This window comes from Mastomys coucha, unplaced genomic scaffold (genome assembly GCF_008632895.1).
Source record: "Mastomys coucha isolate ucsf_1 unplaced genomic scaffold, UCSF_Mcou_1 pScaffold4, whole genome shotgun sequence".
Taxonomy (NCBI): domain Eukaryota; kingdom Metazoa; phylum Chordata; class Mammalia; order Rodentia; family Muridae; genus Mastomys; species Mastomys coucha.
The window spans coordinates 33,163,234-33,173,750 of NW_022196910.1; the positions used below are offsets into that span (position 1 = coordinate 33,163,234).

General features: G+C 38.4%; 1 long non-coding RNA gene and 1 pseudogene across 1 annotated transcript; both read right to left on the reverse strand.

The window, feature by feature from the left end:
• Positions 1 to 218: 218 nt before the first annotated feature.
• LOC116075804 lies at positions 219 to 1,275 on the reverse strand. The gene is made up of 2 exons (XR_004112718.1): positions 1,146 to 1,275; positions 219 to 379 (listed from the first exon to the last, which is right to left on the reverse strand). It is a non-coding gene; the product is annotated as an uncharacterized LOC116075804 (long non-coding RNA).
• Positions 1,276 to 8,032: 6,757 nt separating this feature from the next.
• LOC116076234 lies at positions 8,033 to 9,112 on the reverse strand (annotated as a pseudogene).
• Positions 9,113 to 10,517: the final 1,405 nt, after the last annotated feature.

A 10,517-nucleotide genomic window follows, 5' to 3' on the forward strand; every position in this document is an offset into this window, starting at 1 on the left:
ACAGGAAGCCCTATTATTATTAGTCAAAAGTTCCTGCTTATACAGCTGCTCTCTTGGTGGTCTAGTCTTATAACATTTTTTTTTTCCAAATGTATCCCCATAATCCCAGATAAGGGTCCCTTTATTATATAGATAGGCTATATCTCTAACAAGACATCAAAAGTTAAGAAAGGTTCTCTCCAAGTATTTAATCAGCAATCAATACACTTGCCTAGAACTTCACATCACTCTCTCTTTAATTCTCAGATTACTCCATCTTCCACAGATATTTCAAATCTCTTTGGATCAATCGTGCATGCTCCATGTCAGACTACGGTGCTGTGAGGCTTACTTCACTATGTTCCTCCTCCTTCACACCCACCAAGGCCATCTTGATGCCCTATGGAAAAAGAAACCAGAGGGTTCTATTATATACCCTTGATTTCTAAGTGAAAAGGTTGCTTAACCATGTAGAATTCTGAAAACACAGTTGCTATGTTAGTTACTTCACTTGTTACCGTGAATAAATACCTGGCAAATAATTTAAGGAAGGAAGCAATTACTTTGCTGCTCACTTCAAAGACATAATTGAGTTAGTTTTGAGTACATGACATAGGAAGATCCTCTTACTCTGCCAAGCACCAAGATCACAATCTCTGGGGTGGCTCACGGGCTAGTTATGTTGTGTCAATAGTATGGGAACAGCAACATGAGATCTGAAGAAGTGGAGAATATATTGTCCTACTTTTAGTATATTATGAATATTAATCAATGTACTCAAGGGGTGTACTTAAGAACTCTCGGGCTCTACTGCAGTTGAGGGCAGATAGGTAAGCAGATAGGTGACCTTAGAGCTTGAGCTCCCTGCTCATTCCATGCTTACAACTGTCAAACCAGAGCTAGTCTATCAGCTTCTGGTCACTGGGAGAGTAACCTCCTGTAGTCTACCCTTCTCAGATCTGGCTCTGTGGCTCTATAAAACCACTATACAGGGAGCTCTCTCTGTCTCTGTCTCTGTCTCTGTCTCCTCTATCTCTGTATCTCTCTCTTCTCCCCCTACCTCCCTATCTCCTTCCCTCCCTACCCTTTCTCACTCTCTCCTTTTAACACATGGTTTTCTTAGTTCTTCAGCATTCAGAATCTACTAACTTCAAGCAATAGCATACCTCAAAAAGTGGTAAGTAGCCACTTCCATCCAGTCATATAAAGCAATAGATCGAGATACCCCCTAAGGCTGATTCATTCACTGTCTCACGAATTCCAGCAAGTGTGGGCTGGTGAGGGTTGTGGACTTGTTCTGATAGTAGGGCTATTGGTCTTCTTTCTTTGGATGGGGCAACTGCCAGGTAGCCGTAGAGATGGAATTGTGTTTGTCTTGACTTTTGTGCAGTGTGTTGCTGGACGCTGTTTTCCTGTACTTTTCCATAGTACCATCTCTGGCTCTATGAGCTTCTAAAGCACTTCATACTCTGGCTGTTTTTTGAGTAGAGTCTGTCCTCCCTTATGGATCTTTTGCTCAATGAAGTCACATGAAATAGTCTCTATTCTTCCGCATGGCATAGAAGTTGTAGTTATGATTAATTTCTCTTCTCAAAATTTCACCTTAGTTTCCTCCTTATGCATGTTACTGGGTTGATAGTTTTATTTTTTAATTCTTCTTGTTATTGTATATTTTGTTCATATTCCCTAATTCTTATCCTTAACGTTTAGAATATGTATCTAATCTAATATGAAGAAATTTTACTTTATGCTTTCTTTCAAAATAATATAATTGATTAAATATTTTCCCATTAATAATCCACATCTTGTTTTCAACTTTATCATAATAAGGTGAATTCATTCTTCCTTGGTTTTATATACCCTTAAATAGTCATTATTCTTCTTTATGGTCGTTAGTTTCTTGCTTGTTAATTCTCTCATTATTCTTTAGCAATGTACTAATCATCTTTTCAGGGTTGTTTAATTATATCTCTTAATATTTCTTAATTTCTGAAGATTTTTTTTTATTCCAAAATCTGCTTCTGTTGCACTTAATCTCACAGTCAGGATTTCTATTATTTCTTTAAATACACAGGTGTTTGATATACTTCATATGTTATATGAGATTGTTATAGTATCTGAGGTCATGAGGGTCTTACCTGCTGTTTGTAACATCTGGTGATTCTTGCTCTGGGTGGATGATCTCCTTACGTGCCTTCCAATTTTAGATTGCTCATGTTCAGCAGACCAATTCCATCGACTAAATTTAGAGTGAATTCCTTGAGATTGCTGAAATTAGTTCTACCAAGAGTCTCAAAGACTTACCAGCCTGCAGGCATTATCACTTCACATTAGCTTTAGAGATTTGGGCCAATCAGGAAGTGGGAATTTAAAAGCCAAATATGACGAGGACTAAGCCTGTGGTCAGAAATTCTTGCCAGATATGACTTCCTCTGTTGCATAGGGAGAATACTATGAATAAATTGTGGCCTTTCATTTCTCTTTGCTAGGAAATAGGAGTACCTTGGTAGCTCATCATTTTTCTTCTTTGAGAGTACTAGTTTGTAGGAAATGTGAGGGATGGTGAGGGATACACACTAATACTTGGGTCTTCATCAGAGCAACTGTACATTCTCTCCAGGTACAGCGAGGTATTTGCTTTTATGGATTTTACTTTACTCTTCATTTTGCCCCACAAAATCTTGTTATTGTTGCCCGACAGTCTGTGTATTTTTAAACAATTTCTTATATTTATTCTGTGTGTTTGGAGATTTAAGGATTTGAGGAACTAAGATTTTCTGGTTCTCCAGAGTCGATGAAATGCATCTATATTCGTACACTATGTAGTAGGTTAAGGAAGCTGTTGGCTCTGCTATGGTGGTGCCAAGTGAAGTGCTCTGATCTTATAGCACATTTTCCACTCTGTGTCCATGTAATTCTCTCTAAGTCAGAAATCCAATTACAGCATGGCAAATAAGTGATTTCTCATGCTCCTGGGCTAAATTCTAATCACCATAGCATGTCTTTATGGACTTTCTCCCCTGCCCTGGTTTCTCCCTCTCTTCTTGTGCTCTGTGTGTTGTTAAAGTGAGTGACATTAGCCTTGCCCAATCCACCACTTTGTTTGCATCTTAGACCTTTTAACATGCTGCTCCTTCTGCTTGGATTGTAACTGCTTCTTCTCTTTCGCATTCAACCCACCTTCCTTTATGGTTAGTTATTTCTTTTCAGAACTTATTTCAAAATATCAGTTGATAACCTCCTCCTTGCCTCACTCAGAAATGCATCTCAATTGTATGCTGCTTCAGCATACTTCTTTTACTGTGTCACTATTTCTACTGCCGATTTATTGGTCCTTGTTTTCTTTTAGTTTTCAAATATTTCTGAATTTCATTATTTTAATATTTTAACTTACCATTGCTATGGTTATTATTGTTGTCAATAGCTATCACTTATATGGCTAGCACTGCATAGAAGTTATAGGTATTGTGTTAGTATAAGGGAAGTTCAACATGAGCTTATTTATGAGAGCATTTTAAAAATGGAAAATGTCCTACACTCTGTAGTTCCAGTTTTTGACTCTACAAGTCTGAGAATTTATAACTATGTAGAAAATGGAAAAGGTTTTGAGTATGGGGATTGTTTTCAAATAGAACATTAGATGGCCCATTTATATGAGAGGGAACATCATGATAAAGCTGCCATACAGACATGAAAGGACATCAATATGATTGTGTCAGGTATAGTAATATATAGAGCAGAAAATGCCTTAGAATTTTCTGTGCAGTTTTTCTTCCAGAAGCAGACATCATCACACTTACAACATATTAACTTATCTGATGTCAAACACAGTGAAGATAAATCCGTCCAGATACTATAGAACACTTTATGGTTTTGGATAAGGCTATGGCACAACCAAGGTGGATATCGATGGATCTTCCTGGCAGAGACAAACATACTGAATGACACCTGCATACCCAATAGCGGAATGCACTTATGAGAACAAATAGGAATGCATGTCAATACTAGAAAATCAGTTTGTCACATAGACCCATGTGCGTTGGTACCAAGTAAAGAGTTTCAAAGAAGGGGAGAGAAAATTAATTCATTGCTTTAAAATATAGTAGAAGTCCCTTGAAAGGATTGACACTTTCTAAAGTCAGATATTCTCGTTTTTAGCTTGTCTTTCTAAATTTTAATTGAGGTTTTCAGGATTATTCGTTATTTTGGAGTTTATCATGCAATAACCAGCAGTTGTCAGCACTTCCTAATTATAAACCATGGTGGTTGATTGCTATTATGGTTCGAGTCTGAAATGCCCACCATGGGTTTATTCTCTGACTTTTTGTTTGTCAGTTCATAGTGCTATGTGGAGCCAGCAGATAAAAGTAGGTCGCCAGAGGAAGGCCTTTGAATGTTATCCCTACCTCTTCACAGGTTATATCCTGTTCTCCTTTCGGGTCTTCTATGGTATGAAGAGCATCTTTACATGTTCATGCTATTGTGAACTGAGCTCACTTGTCATACCTCCTCCCATCACGATGGACAAAACCCCTGTGAAACTGTAGGTCAAAGTCAATACCATTAATTACTTCTTTAGATTTTATGTATTTTTACAAAATATGTTATTTTGGCTGTCTATCAAAAGCTGTGATTTGTAAAACCACATGGGAAAAATGTTGCAAGTAGTCAAAAAATTATCAACTTTCTTATTTTTAATTAGAAAGCAATTTTCATGATTTTATTTAAATACCCATATGACAGTTTCCTCCGAACTGAAGCACTCCAACTCTGTGCCCCACATAGGAGCTGCTAGAGGTTAACAAAAGGCCACATGCTTGGAAGAGCAGACACTTGGAAGATTCTTGAACCAATTGCTAGCTGTGGGAAAAGCAGTAAGCCACTGATGTGGAGGGGATTCTGAGCAGCTGGATTGCAGAGAGAAGAGACACACAGAAGGTCCAGCTGCCTATATACTATTGCAGAGCTTCCAGGGTTGGAGCTTTCCTGAGTCTCCATCCTTTACATGGTGGGATTTTTAGTGCTATTTCTTTTTCTAAGTCACCCTTGATCCTTATAAGTAACCCCCTCACTGTTATGAAGTATAATACTGCAAGGGCATACTTTTAGAGAGTCCATGCCAAGGTGTGCTCCTGAGTAATTACTCCATGCAACAGACCTGGGGTAAAAGAGGTTTATTCAGGAGAGGAGAGGAGTGGTGGCTGGGAAAAGGATGGAGGCAGACTGTGGACATGCAAAGAAGGAAAAAGATGGGAGCAGAGTTGGGAGGGAGGGCAGAGAGAGTGGGCAGAGGAGGAGGGGAGTGCTTTGCAGAGAATAGATAGAGAAGATGCTGGAGAGAGGGGGGAAGGGGAGGAGGAAGGAAGAAGGGAGGGACAGGAGGAGGGAGGGAAGGAGGGCTAGCTGGAGTGGCCGTTGGGTCCTTTTATCTGCAGTACAAACCTGTTACATGTGGCACCCACCCAGGACAGGTCATAACATAAGCAATTGCTAGGTCCCTGAGGTTAGGCCAGTGGAACTGCCTGTAAGCTAACACTTACCATACTTAGGTTACTAACCCCAGTAAAACATATTGCTTCATCAAGTTGGATGTTGGTGCAATTATTAATTTGGTCATGAGTTCCTTCTCTGGGGTGAATAGATGTATGGAATCATGTCTCTCCAGGAAAAGTGTTGTCAAAAGCACATGCTTTAACTTATGTCGTTTCTCATGCCATTGCACCATTCTGAATTGTTTCTCAACCAAATCTTACTCTTCAATGCCATTACTTTCTTTATTAAATGTCACTTCTTTAAACAAATATTTCCTGATGAGCTTAAACATAATATGCTTGAGTCTACATCAGTGGTTTTTCCATTATGAGGAATTGTATTGTGTTTATTTATATATGTGATTGGCATGCTTCCATACAAATGAAACTGTGAAGGTGGAACTTTTTAAAAATCATTATGTACTCCATTAGCACTGTATCATAGACCATCAAATATTTGCTGAGTGAATACATTGATGGTATCTAAAGTTATATTATCATACATATTCATTCAAGCTGCTCCCTAGTGGGGAAAATTACACAAATTATTTTCCTTTATCTCTCTGTATAAGAAACAGTTGTGCCTTTTAAAAGTAATCCTGAAATTACTAGCACACATGACTGCATTTTAAATACATTTTAAACAAAACTCAACTGGAGTCTTAAAGATTTGTTTTTCTAGATTGCCAAATTAGAATGAAATCGTGTCAAATGCTAGATGTGATTAATGTTAGTAGTGTATTAACACTGCTAAATAGCATGGCCATAGCAAGGTCAAGTTAGACTAAGATGGGATGCTTTTGAGAACTGCACAGAAATAGGTGTCTTCAAAAAAGTAGAACTGTGGTAGATAATTAATTTAGGCACCTTTCCACATTGTAAAAATTGTCCTGTTTCCTTCAAGCATTTGCTGTCACAGGTACATCCTCCTTCCACCTTATAAAGAAACAACAAAAAAAGATAATGCCTTCTGTTTTGGCTCATCTCCCTCCTTCCCTTTCCATCCCCCTCCCTAATTCTTTCTTCCCAATTCTTTCATTCTCTTTCCTTCTTTAACCCTTTTGTTAAGAAACCCCATGGAGATGAAGAATAGACTAGCTTCATCCAAAGAGAAATGGAAAACAACCATTAAAAATACCACTGCCCTTTCAGGGCTGCTATTCTTAGAAAGTCTTTTTGTATTTTTAGAACATCTACAATCTGAGAAGTATGGTGATGAATGGCATCCAGGGAGGGAGATGTGATAGATTGGCAAGCTTTGTCCAGATATGACGATCTGTAGTTTATTTAACTCTAAATGTATTCTTCTTCAGGAAGACAGGTGACAAAACTGCTGTAGGATTAATTGTGTTTTGAGGACACATTTCCTTCACTTATTTATTCATTTCCTAATCACATAAATTATACAACTGTAGTTTTCTTTTATCAAGATGTGAGAGAATGGGATGATGGATTAATGAGACGAGGGAGCTTCAGAGGAGTTAGAGACAGTGCAGAACTCATATTAAAAACCTGAAATATGGCTTTATTCTGTTGCCTTATGTAGATAATGACATTTATCTAGTGTAGTGATTATCAATCTTCCCAATGCTGTGACTCCTTAATACAGTTCCTTATGTTGTGGTGACCACAACTATAAAATTTTTTCATTGCCACTTCATAACTGTAATTTTGCTACCATTATGAATGATAATGTAAATATTTGATATGCAGGATATTTGATATACAGTACCCAGGGGATCATGACCCACAGGTTGAGAGCCACTAATCTAATGAGTTAAAAATTTGGATCATATTCAGACATCTCCTATATTCATTTATTAAAACATATCTCAAAAAACATACCTATATATGATATATCCTGAATTTTTTTCTATTAATTGAGGCTTTAAATTTGATTATTTATTTACATTGTGTACCTATATGGGAAGTTGGGCTCATGCAGACCATGGCACAATGTGGAGGTCAGATGACAACTTGTGAGAGGTAGTTTTCTCCTTTGACCATGTGGGTTTCATAAATTGAATTCAGATTGTTACAATTAGAGACGAGCAACCCTGACCTGCAAAGTCATTTTGTTGGCCTCTTTCTTATAGTTAACCCAAAGAATGCTGTAAGTGTCAGAAATAGCCCAGGGGACTACATCAGGAAAGAAGAAGTGATTTTATTTAATAAATTCTTTGCTTTTCAATTTTTTTTTTCTTACATTATACTCAGTCACCTTTATTAGTTATACTCCAGGTTAGTTTTTCTTAAAACAGTAATATTTCACTCCATTAAAACCATAGTACCACATTAATTAAATTCATGCATTCCCTAATACATGTGTCTTGATCTTGTTTACAGGTGTTAAAAAGATAACATCATCTCAATAAAAAAGAAACAAACATTTCCCTTAAATGTCTTGCTTTGCTTTAATGTTCTCTTTAAAGAAATTATAGTGAAGAGCTAATTCTTTTCATTTTGTTTATGGGGGAAAGAGGAGGCGATAGCATCTTGCTGTGTAGCTCAGGCTGTACTCGAACTCTCGGTGCTCCTGTCTCAGACTCTCATCCCCATACCTGACTCTTGAAGTGCTGTTTCAAAGGTTTATTCTTTCTTCTTTCACAAGTCGGCATCGAAACAACCAAGTGTCCCTGAAGTCTATGGTTCCTTCGACTCCATGACGTTTCTTTGCGATTTCGACAATTTCCCTCGCGATGTTTTCTTGACTGGTGCCTGTCACATCTAAGTACTGGCAGGCAGAGCTGCCGAAGTGGCAGGAAATTGCTTTCCGGAATCCTTGAGTTCTGTTCCGATCAGATCCATGAATGAGCGAGCAGAGGATGGAAAAAAACAGTATCACCCTTTTCCATCACCACATGGACCAGGGGGCTGTCTGGGTCATAGTCTTGGATGCCATGGTACATTTTGTTAACTCCTCCCTCCCACGGGGTAATCATGTGACTTCAGAGTACCTTTGTGGGTGCCTGGGAGCGCACAACCAGACAACCATTGTTTCTGTCAATGTGCTCCATGGCTGTCCAAGCGCAAACAATTCGGTCGCTGGGTCGGAAGGGGAAATAGTGCAGATCCTGATGCAAGGGATGCCGGGATGTCTTCTTGCCAGAGTCTGGAGGCTTGTTGATCAGCATCCCATACAGAGCCATAATATTGGGTCCCGTGAAACACTCCACATATTTCAGAATCTGGGGGAGACTGCAGTATCTGAAGAGCTCCCCATCTTCTTGGAAATCCTGGATCTTTGTAACCATCCTCTCACTTGGAATATAATCCTGTTTCGCAATGGTCACATCTCTAATTATAACGATCCCCGGTGGTTTCACCTCATTTCTGCAGATTCTTTCAAACTCTGCTCTAAAACGTTGAATGTCATCATCAGATACCAGATTTTTAATGACAAGAAACCCATTTTCTTCATAAAATTTTCTCTGCTCCAGGCTGAGGACATTATTATCCAAAGTATACTGGGATTGTTCAGGATAGAAACTGGCAGGGAAAGCTGATCCTGATACAGGGTGGGCTACAATCGCTGGGGCCGAGGGTCGGCCCAGGTGTCCCAGAAGGACTTGCAGCCGGGCGCCAGCGCGTGTAAGGTCCATGGTGAGGAACAGCAGACTAATTAAATTCTTAAGTTGGCAACCACCAAGAGAGTCTTGCCACTTGAGCATCATTACTGTGATGCTATGCATATAGACAAACCATCTCCATGATAACTAAACCAGAATTTCCAGCCAGGAGTGTGGATGATGACTGGGGAATCTTATGGTACTGTTGACCACTTTTAGAACCCTTTCTGCTTATTAGGACCCCACAGTCAAGGTATTGCTAAGGGAAGTGCAGAAGTGCTTGAAAGGAACTCAGTGGGGATGAACCTAAACTTTGCAGTCCTTCACACATTTAGTACAACTTATGAGAAGATAAGAAAGTGCACGTAGGGAAGATAATTTTCTAGACTAGCAGTTCTCAGCCTGTATGTCACTACTCCTTGGGGGGCTCACATATCAGATCCTTACATTATGGTTCATAACACTTACAAATTACCATTATGAAGGAGCAATAAACTATTTTGTGGTTGGGGGTCACTACAACATGAGGAACTGTATTAAAAAACCACAGAATTAGGAAGGTTGGGAACCACTGCTCTAAATGAAGGAAACTGGGGCAGAAAGATTGCAGTGACATTGTGGATTATGTAGGTGACATTATATTTCATGTTAAACTTAATGTAACTGAACTATTTTAAATAAATGCAAGTAAGATTGTTATGCAAGTGACATGGCTGATATAGTTCTGCAATCCTAGCATCAGGGACAGTAAAACTGGAGGATTTACTGTGAGTATGGAGACTGCCTGTGCTCAGGAACAAGATCCTTCATTAAAACAGCACTGGTGTAGAAGAGAATACTCTTCCTATAATTAGTATTCAGTATTTTTCTTGGTTTACTAGTAAGGACACCAAGGAGGTAAAAATGACAGTTATGAGAAATTGTACATTTGTTGGTAAAAGTAAAAATCAAAGTGTAGTAGTTTAATTGTTTGGGCCATCAGTGATTCTCTTAGAAGAAAATTCTTTCTTTGCCATCAAGTTCTCAAATGTCTAAAATTGTACTATACAAATGCTTCTTACTCCTAAGTGTGAGAATCTTAGGTAATTAGAAGCAGGTGCTTTTCTTTTAGTGTTGCTGGACTGGACGTTATCTAATCCAAACTCCTTCTTGGAAGATAAGAAACCTTTACATTGTGACTTGTAGGTGATAGTTTTCATTTAGATTCTCTTTCTCTCTTTCTTCTCTGTGTTTCTCTTTTTCCTCTCTCTCTCTCTACATACATGCATATATAAATATATGTATACATATAAATATGTATACATTTAGGTATACATACATACATACATGCATGCATTTGTGTGTGTGAATGTGTGTTTGTGTGTAGTCATTCTGCAAGCATACCAGAAAATAAGACGATACAGGGCCAAGAGTACCAGAATTTCTTTTTTTTTTTTTT